Here is a 10,929-nt window from a genome sequence, read left to right as displayed (position 1 = left end):
TCTGATCAGACTCCAGTGCGTTCGAAACGGCTTCTGACCAGACTCAAGTGCGCTCAAAAAGTCCTCTGATCATACTCAAGTACGCTTGAAACGGCCTCTGATTTGATTCAAATGCGCTCGAAACGGCCTCTGATCAGACTCAAGTGCGCTCGAAACGGCCTCAAATCAGACTCAAGTGCGCTCAAAAAGTCCTCTGAGCAGACTCAAGTGTGCTCGAAACGGCCTCTGAGCAGACTCAAATGCGCTCGAAACGGCCTCTGATAAGACTCAAGTGCGCTCGAATCGTCTTTTGATCAGACTCAAGTGCGCTCGAAACGGCCTCTGATCAGACTCAAGTGCGTTCGAAACGGCCTCAGATCAGACTCAAGTGCGCTCGAAAAGTTCTCCGATCACACTCAAGTGCGTTCGAAACAGCTTCTGATCAGACTCAAGTGCGCTCAAAAAGTCCTCTGATCAGACTCAAGTGCGCTCGAAACGTCCCCTGATCGGACTAAACCCAGACCATGGTCCAGACTATAGAGACTATGATCAGACCTTCCAGGCCGAATTGACCTCTGATTAGACCGAACCCAAACCATGGTCCAGACTAAAAAAACTATGATCAGACCTTATGGACCGAATTGACCTCTGATCAGACCGAACCCAAACCATGGTCCAGACTAAAAAGACTATGATCAGACCGTCCAGGCCGAACTGGCCTCTGATCAAACTGAAACCAGACCATGGTCCAGACTATTGTGCGCTCGAACCGCTGTCCAGACCCTGTAATTTTCGTTTGGGAACACACGAGTGTGCGTTCGAGTGGGTCTGATCATAGCTGAATTTGGGTGTGGACCTAAACCTGGGATGTAATTTAAATTCACAGCACTAATTGGTGCAACGCTTCAAAACTACATACCGCAACGCATGAAAAGAGCTTGACCTTAATTCAACCTCACCAGGGCAAAACAAAATAAGAGCCCAAAATTCGGCATACACTGTTTTTTGAAGCAATCAGAAAGAGCTGACACTGGAATAGATTTTTTTCTTGATAGTGGCTGTTCATCAACGTATCACAGATCTGAGGTACTGAAAATACGTAATACAATTTACTAATTAGTGGTTTAGTTTTACATCGGCTCGCTCAATTTTGTCTCTAATTGCATATTAGAACTATTTAAGCTGGTTGTTACCATTGAATAAACATAGTTTGTGATATTTGATTGGATAAAAAGCGTATAAAATCACCTGAACGGGAAAGTAGATGAATTAGTGTGGCCAGTTTTAATTGCACTGTAGTCCAGGATGATTTCTGTTCCTACGCCAGCCTCTATTTGAAACTCAATCGTAACCTGAAAGAGATTAGTCCTAACTCAACCGTTACCTAAAAGTTCGGTCTCTTTTGAAACAAATTTCAGAAAAAAAATGTCCATGAAATCCGTTTTAAAATTTCAAACAAACAAACATAACACACACACACACACACACACACACACATATATATATATATATATATATATATATATATATACGTATATATATATATATATATATATATATATATATATATATATATATATATATAATATATTATATATATATATATATGTATACAAATTATAATTAGAAATAAGTTTTAAATATAGATGTGTTTTGTTTTGTAAGGGGTACGTGTAAGTGTGTGTAAATATGTGTTTGAGTACACGTGAGTTCGAGTAAGTTACTACAAGTATCTGTGTTTTGCATCTTTTTTGTGCTCTTATCTAAGTTGAAATAGCAGTCAAAGCTCATGAACTCTGTTCTCGTTTCAAATAAACTCCCTAAGCAGTTGTTTCTAAAACGAAGTTCGATGATTTAATCATCATAACAGAAATCAGATTCGAATTTATCTAATAAGGAAGTGGTGATGAATAATCATTTGTTCGACATGAACAAAGCTGTTTTTCTATTCACAAAGCGCGATAAGGCGAAAAGTCTACCAAGCGAGTGGAATTTTTGAGCCTTTAGGCAAAATCTTTAAGCTAAAAATTGTGGATATTAAGCGGAAACCACTTAAAACATCTATAAGAAGTTCTTCAAAATCCGTTAGAGGCTATAAAGCTTTGTGTCTTTTACAATAGACATTAACTGCGAATAAAAAAACAAAAGAAAAGCTGTTCCTCTATTCGTAACAGTTGCAAGCCCCTCATTGCCCCCTGGCCATAAAATTTCTTGACAGATGTAATGAAAGCAAATCAGAGATTTCTTTGTATGGTAATTGTTTTAGTTTCGACAATACTCCTTGGCCGCTTTGAAAAACCTTACCGGGCAACGGGTAAATGCTGTACACTAAAAAGGGAGTGACCATAAAGTACTACTAACAAGTAATACTATTTTTTAGTTTACAATTTCTCTATTTCTTGCCGCCTAAATATTGGCCGGAAACGATAACCTGGGTGATTCAGAAGATGAAAATTTGAAAATTAATTTTCTATTTTATTTTATGCTGTGACTTCTTTGACAAGTATTGACGATTGTCAAAGTTTTGCGATAATTCTTCTCTGTTTAGTTTCTAAGCGTTTTTGTTTCTGAATGCCTACAAAAACTGATATTGTCCAATTGTAACAAATTTTTATCATTTTGTTGCATATTATCCAATCCTGTCGCATTTCTCTAAAACTCTCTTTTTGCTCTGATTTTATTAACACTCAAACCTTTTTTGTGCAATAATTTATGTTTACTTCTAATTAGAATTCTTGAAGAGCCCATCAGTTGATTTTAGCATTGAAAAATGCCCAAAAAAACCAGCAACCAAAAAATATGTTTTTTCACAGAGGCAAAGTTTTTTCACCAAGCGTGCATTTGCTGCTCGATTGCAAAAATATAGAATCAATCAATTTCGTTTTTTTTTTTGAAAAACAGTTTCCAACAATTGTTGTATACTTATTCAAACAACACCATCAACATGCGCTATTTGAGAGCTTGGCCTATGAGAACAACATGGCCATAGTGGGCATAAGAATACTAATAGTAAAAAGATGGGGTTGAACCCAGTCAGCGTAAAACAGACATTTCGTAAATTTCTGAGATTTGTTGGCTTTGAAGAGGTCTACGTATTAAATTTCGAACAGAAATAATCGACTCCCTTTGACATCAATAATACCGTTAATGGATTTAAAAGTCCGTTGTTAACCGTATTTGGCTCGATACTCGAAGTTGAACTCTTATTGGAAGAGACCAAATAATGACGAAGTCTAGGGTGCTTAAAAATTTAATTTGATTTCTGCTCGTCTTCATTTTTAGTACTCTTTTGGACCCTCAAACCTTGAAAATTTAACCTTCTGATCTTGGGGCAAATTTTTGTTCTGTAACTTTAATTTAGCGTGTATTACAAATATCTTAAGCAGCATCGCATACTCGGTTTTTCATAAATAAAAACCAGTTTTAATTTTTTGAAAAAATAGCAACTTTTCCTGCCAAATGCCTTAGTAAAATGTAAACACTATTTAAAGTGTTCAAGTACATTTCCTACCGAGGTGTTAGAGTTTTGCATAAAAGTATGTTCACAATTAATACATTACAATAAAAGTATATAATTATTATATGGAAATTTGCATCCAAGTTACCAGGCTGAGATGTACTCTCAAAATCATCCTGATCAAACTGTCCCAGACCAAAGTGTCTCTGATCAGACCCTCCCTGACCATAAGTATGTCTGATTAGACAAAACGTTGCTCGGCAGTTTCTCAGCGCTCGATGTGCCTTGTAATCTGCCTCTAATCAGACGCATGTGCGCTGGATAGGTTATGTGCGCGCAAAAAGACCTGCGTTCCTGAACAGAACCAATTGCGTTTGAAATTCTGTCTGATCAGACTCAGTTGTGGTCGAAAAGCTCTCTGATCGAAACGCTTCGAGTGCAGGATTATTTACTATCTTGAGAAAAAACCGTTCACAATCAGACCAAGTTGCGTTCGAACGTTTTTTGATCAGTCTCAAGTACACCCATTTATGATCGGACTTAGTTGCGCTTAAAGCCGTTTATGATCAGACTGATGCGCTTCGGATACTGGTTCTGATCAGACTGATGTGTGCTCGAAATCTCTGATCAGGGAATGATTTTATTAGGAATTAATCTCTTAATTTTGCTATAAGTTATTTATTTCATCAAAACTGATGCTTGCAAATATAAAATCAGTTGTGGAAGCACTAATTCTGAAAGTATTGCAGAAGAATATAAAACGCAGCAATTGTTAATAAAATAAATGTTTTTTTTTTCGTTTACCGTTAGTGCGTATTTCCGACCAATGGATGAACTTATACAGCTTTCCTTTGTAAACGCTTTGACTTACTGTTAAAATCTTCTACGGGCGATTGGCATTTTTCTACCAACAGGAACCCTTGGTTCCGATTAAATCCATCGAACTTTAGATGAGTCTCTGATCAGAACGCTGCTTTATTGTCTCTTCCTGATATGCTCTCTTCCTGATATGGTCTCTGATCAGACCCATTTGCGTTGGAAATGGTTTCTGATCAGAACCAGTTATGCTCGAGCCGTTTATGATCAGAACCAGTTGCGCTCAAAGCGTTTATGTTCAGACCCAGTTGCACCCGAACTGTTTATGTTCAGACTCAGTTGCGCGAGAACCGTTTTTTACTAGGTCCAGTTGCACATGAAGACGTTTAAGATCACACCCAGCTGCGCTCGAAGTTGTTTATAATCAAACTCCAGCGCGCTCGAATCCGCCGCTGATCAGACGCAAGTGCGCTTGAAATTGCCCTATAATTTTGAGCGCAAAATGCTCAGCTGTGCGCTCCAAACGGTCTGATCACCACAATTTTGGGCTCACACCTCAGCCTAGGTAATCGGTGTTCAGTTTAATTTTAAGGTACGCAGCAACATTTACATTTTTGTTTTGAGATGAATTGCAGCTACTAAAAATTTTGGTACCATGAAACTCTATTTTTCAGAAATTTAAAATGAAGACTCGTTGTTGAATGAAAATGTTGTTTATAATTAATGAGGCTTCTTATGACTGTTCAAACGCCAACCGTTATGAATTCTAAGGAGTAAATATCGGGGAAACTAAAAAATCTGATCTTTATTATATTTACAAATCAGTTTTCTATTAGTTAGAGAACGAGTTTGCCAGTTTATGCCAGTTTATGAATTGAAGATGCCAATAGACGTCGCAGCACCTTCAACCGCTAAAAACGATGATAACAACTTCTCCGTAGAAATACCAATCCGAAACAAATATTTCATAGATAAACCGTCAAAAACGGATGTTCTCAAATAAAAAAATTTCAGCCCAAAGCATTTCTCGCAAAAATCAACAAAATTCTTTATATGATGAACTGCAAACCATGTTTGATGAACTGATTGTTCGAAACGCAATAATTTCTCCCATGTTCATGATCTCATCGAGAGATATGACGTCACTCCTCCTGTCGTAGCTCTCAGTGGATAGATACACAGTGTATGTCTGTCCAGGTGACAGTCCAGTCAGATGAACTGTTGTGGTCGAAGGGGCATCCAGTTTACATCCGAGGGCACAGTTACCATTTTCTGGTTCTATTGTTACGATGAGGTACTAAAATGTTTAGTAAATGATACCGATGTAAAAATCGCCAATTAAGACACCATTAATTTTTGGTAATTAACTTCGTTACTCACTTTTTCTCTTCTTCCAGAATAGATGAAAAATTGCAACAGCTATTGATCTAGTTCTATGTATCTCTATGCACCGAAAATGTAGTCATACATATCAAAAGTTCAATATAGTAACAAAGTATTGAGCTAAGTTAAAAACGTGCTGCATTCTTTTTTGACTATGCATAATATAGAGATTGATAACTTGGTTGAATAGGTTCTGTAATTAAATTTTTGGTTGCACATGCCACTCTCAGTATTGTTTGCTTCAACGCTCTTAACAACATTTCTTAGAGGAATCTCAGATCAGCATATTGGTTCTCATTTTACAGGTCTCTCAATCTAGATTTCTGTTACGTTTTGAAAAAGGAAGAGTTTCAGCGCTTAAAAAAAATGTTAAAGCGCCCAGATTTAACAGTGTGTCATTTCCAACCAAATTTGCGTTCTTATAACCCAATTGTTGTATTTTTGGAATTTTTTAGACAATTTTTGTTGGTTTTACCAACAAAAGATTGCCGGAAGTTGTGCACATTGTCTTGTTTTCTCTATCTTTATGATTTTATTGCCTTCTGGCTGTTGGCTGTGTAAAACTGTTTTGAATTTGTTTTGGGATACCTTTCGTTTCCTTGTCTGACGTTCTTATTTTTTTAACGTTTGGCCGCACGTGTTTCTCAAACGATGCGTGTGCGGCCAAAATTATTACTCTTCTTATTTTTCATTGGTGACGTCACATCTTAGCTAGATAGAAAACTTGCTTTGGCTGATCTTTATATTTGGTTTTTATTGAAAAATTGTAAATGTTTTACCTCACGCTCACTGAATTTTGAACACTATTTATTATTTCTTTTCTTTGTTTGTTTGGTAAAATTATAAACTTTCATTTTCAATAAAAAATAGTTCTTTTTATTTGCGTTATTTTCATAGGAGATATTTTTGAGTATTTTTGTCATTACGTTGCCCATCCTGCAAATTCAGCAGTGTCCGCGTTTGCAAACATGAGTAACAACTTTTTGCCACCCCTTACCGCTTGGGAGAAATATGGTTAAATGGTGGACAGTGACAATGAAAGTTGCAGAAGATCCTTACAAAATTCCGTCACTGATCTCGAAAAATCACGTTCTTATGTCATCAATGTGACATTGAATTAAACCCAGTGGAGATCAATTTAATGGCGTCAATCAAACACTCATTAAAAAATCAGAAACTAGACCTTTTTGTAATTGGCGTCAGATTATCTTAATACAAATCTCTCAGTGGTGTTTTTATAGATAGAAGTAGCCTTTTTATTACTTCCCAATGACGTTTCACTTTATAGTTATTATTGATCTTCTGATTTTTTCAATATAAATACGTCAGTGCTGTTTCACTTCTTAGGTAATATTGGTTTTTATGATCTTTTTAATAGAAACCCTCACTGCTGTTTTTCGTTATAGATAAAATTAGCTTTTTGATTATTTTAACAAAAAATCCCTCAGTGCTGTTTCACCTTATCCATAAAATTGGTTTTATGATTAGTTAAACTAAAATCCCTTAGTGCTTTTTCACTTTATAGATAGAAATGGTTTGATGATTTGTAAGACAAAGTTCCCTAAGTGCTACGTTTTTTCAGTAGCAGATTTTTGGATCCTAGAAAAAAAATTGTAAGAAGATTGTTAAATTGGAGACGCAAATACAATTAATAAAAGAATTCAAATCGATCTCTAAATGGATGATTTTTTTTTGAATTTTACTGCGATTAAGCATCTAATTGAACAGTTTTCCATAGAGGTCAATGTTGTCCGCAAACGCCAATAAAATCTAACACCTTATCTTCAGAAATCGGGGAGGGGACAAGGCTATTGGCAAGCAAATTTGCTGTCTCAAAACTTAGGATTGGCAATGTAATGATTTTTTTAATAGTTTTGTAACATATTCGCGATATTATTTCTCAGTAGCTTGTCATTTTTGGTTGTTCTAGTAATATTTTCCAACCCAGCGAACGATACTTTTGAGACCTAGATTTATTGAAGATTCGTGGTTTTTTCTTACAAGTCTGAAAATTTTCGGCATCAAAAGCAAGTGGAGTTATTGAAAAATAATTCAGAAGTTCTTAGAATGATCATTCTAGTGTTTAGAAGCATGCCAAAAACCAATTTATTTACTGTAACCATTAAAATTTAAAAAAAGAACTAATGTAACTAATGTAAACAATAAAACAGCAAAGTAACGATCTTCATTTTAACCCTAGTTCTGATGATACTAAGTTTATGTATTGCTGTTGCAACTTTTTGTCACAATTATATCGACTCCAAATCATAGTTTACAAATTCATAAGTGTAATTTTCTCCTAAAGATAGGCAAGTCAGAACTCAAGTGTTATATTGTTTTTAAGAATTGAGAAAATCTTAAAAGGAGTCTAAAAATGCATCAAATCCAGCCAATCCAGCTAAAATTTGAGCCAAATGCCAATTGCTGGGCCTCAATACCAGCTATTGTGGTAGTCTATTTGCCCTCAGTTAGTGTCCTTTCATGGATTATAAGGATAATTTCGAGTTAATAGCAAACGAGAGCAAGATAAGATGTATCGATATGGATCAAATTAGCCTATGCTCAAAGGACAGTATTTTGCGAACCACTAATTGAAATTTGAAGTCATATATATGGTTTTAAACCATCAATTACGACGTTTCAAGTGAAACAAAATTCACTCCGATTAATTCTGTATTTCGATAAAATTTTCAAAAATTCCGCCTTTCTACCACGAAAAACAGGTAATGCGTAGTTATCGATGGTTAATTTTTTTTGATACGAATATTTAAGCTCAATTTTTGATATGAATGGGACCAATTTTTTTACCTAATCAATAAGTGATAAAAAAGGGTGCCATTTTACCTAAATAATTTGCCAAGGAGCACCAGTCAATATGTATAGTCATTTGCTCATTTGCCAATTTTTCTATGCTCCAATGCCGATTTTTCGTGAACCACCAGTCAATATAAAAAGGCATAGACTTTTTTAAAGTTTATTTCACAACGGTTCTAAGGAACCAGATCTAGCTTCAAGTGTTTCAATTTTTTGGTGAAAATATAAGTTTTCAGATATCTTTCAAGTTTTCAAGATCTTGCCTAGTGCTCGAACTTAATAACATTTCGATGAGCTAAAGCTTCGAGCTCAAAATCAATCTGATTTAATTGAGCCCAATATGTGAGCTAACTAAATTATTAAGTGTCAAACAGATGCGCGCTGATTTCACTGATAACTTTTCAAACGAACTCACGGTAACATTTATCGACTAGTTTCAATTTTCCCTATGCTCACAAGCCACTCTTTTATGAACCAATGGTAAAAATTAATGGTCATATAAATGGTTTTAACACTTCTTTTACACGGTTTCTAATGAACTAGGTCTCGCTCGTTTTGTTAAGTATTTTTATTATTATTTAAAATTTCGGACACTAAAATCAGGGTTGCGCTTAGTGCTCGATTGTTATTCACTTTTTGTTGACTGAATGTTTTGGGCTCAAACTTAGATAAAAATGGGCCCAATATGTGTACTATCTAAATTTTAGGTATCAACTAGTTGCGTGTCAATTTCACTGAAAACTGTGTGAACGAGTACAATGTAACATATAATGATATGGGTCAACTTGCCCTATGCTTTTAGTTATGTTTTTCAAGAACCACTGGTCAAAATGAAGAGTAATTTATATGGTTTCAGAGCTTTTGTCAGAGTTCTTTCGATGAGCTAGGTTCAGCAAAGGGTGTTTTCGTCTTTTGAAAAAAGTTCATTTTCTGTATTCCAAAAAACTGCATCATACATAGTACTGTTTCTGTTGATTGATTGTATTATTCAACATATTCTGTATGAGGACTATTAACATCTCTCCTTACTAACCGAAGTGCTTCCATCAGGTTTGGTTCAAGTTTCAAAAACATATTAGCAAGCGAGCATCGGGTACTTGATATGCCCATAGGTTGCCCATGGATCATTGATCGTTGTTCAGTCAAATCTTGAACAGAAAAAACAAAAGTTTTTATATAATTTGGAAGCTTATTTAATGTTCGTTTTAATGAACTATGCCCCGTTGGGACCAGTCCAATACTTCGGTCATCATTCAAGATTTTAAGTTCCTCCATCCCAATAACTGGGTTATGCCAGATGCTCGATCAGTAATAGCTCTTCGGTGAGTGATAGTAGCAAGCTAATCCTTTAAAATGAGTGACGCACCAGTAACAGATGAACTAATGGCAAATGTACTATAAGCTAATTGGACATTTTGAACAACTTAGGCGGTTTTTCAACAATCAGGCGCTTTTGCAGGCGCTTTTATGGCTAGTTTTTGATTTTCATTTGGCTATATTTTATTTTTTTCCCTACTTTTTAAACATTTTCCCGGCTATTTTTCGAGGTTTCCGCTATTTTTGCCGTTTTCCCAGCTATTATTGACGTTTGCTCGATTATTTTTTGACTTTTTAAAGGTTTTTTAATTTTTTTTCAGGGTGTTTTTGACTGCCATGATTCGAATTTAGACCTGCCGAGTCTTTGCGAATGCTTGGATATAGACTTGGCTATTCTTGGCTAGGACTTGGATTCAGACTGCAAATCCTGGCCAAGACTTGGATTTAGACTCGCATGTCTTTGCCAAGAATTGGATTTAGACGTTCAAGTCTTGTTCCAGATATGCCCAAGACTGACAAGTGTAAAAAGGGACTTGATTATAGCTCTGAATCAGTTCTGATGCTATATTTGAATTTATACTTGCCCAATACTGAAATTGACTTGCCGTTTTGTCCGGGAGTGAAATAATTTAGGCTAGCTTAGTTGAAACAATTAAACAAATTAGAGCAAATTTAGCAACCAAATAAAAACTGCGCAAAACCAACTTTTTTAAAACTAATGCAGATCAATTAATGATTGATAATGATAAGAACATCAAATCATATACTAAAAAACTTTTCGTTGTTGCTATCGGAACATTATCGATATCACCAACCTGTACGAAGTCGAAGTACTCCACAGTGAGAGTGAGTTCGCTGGAACCCACAACCCTGAAATCTTGGTTTTCTCTGGGAGGAAGAGGGTACAATGAATCTTGAAGAGTCATGACGTCACTTGATACCAAATCATGGCTGACAGAAGAAATCTTAAAAAAAGGTAGGTTATGTCCCGCTTCTAATAAAAACTCGGTTTATATTTCCATTAGACGTGTGAATAGACAAATCTGTGATTTCAAACTGATAATGATTAAATAATGCTCAATTTGGGTCATTTCGTACGGCATTTTTTGGAAGCAACTGAACTTAATGACTCATGGAACGGGCCAACATTGGGATCGAAGGTG

The 10,929-nt window shown here is 35.7% G+C and overlaps 1 long non-coding RNA gene across 1 annotated transcript; it reads right to left on the bottom strand.

Annotated features, from left to right (window-relative positions):
* Nucleotides 1-1,227: 1,227 nt before the first annotated feature.
* LOC142351250 (uncharacterized) lies at nt 1,228-5,694 on the bottom strand. Its single transcript, XR_012760958.1, has 3 exons — nt 5,633-5,694; nt 5,322-5,549; nt 1,228-1,331 (listed from the first exon to the last, which is right to left on the bottom strand). It is a non-coding gene; the product is annotated as an uncharacterized LOC142351250 (long non-coding RNA).
* Between the last annotated feature and the right edge of the window lie 5,235 nt (nt 5,695-10,929).

The sequence above is a fragment of the Convolutriloba macropyga genome, chromosome 12, assembly GCF_964194025.1.
Source record: "Convolutriloba macropyga chromosome 12, txConMacr16.3, whole genome shotgun sequence".
In the NCBI taxonomy this organism is placed as follows: Eukaryota; Metazoa; Xenacoelomorpha; order Acoela; family Convolutidae; genus Convolutriloba; species Convolutriloba macropyga.
This window is presented reverse-complemented; position numbering and strand designations above follow the sequence as displayed.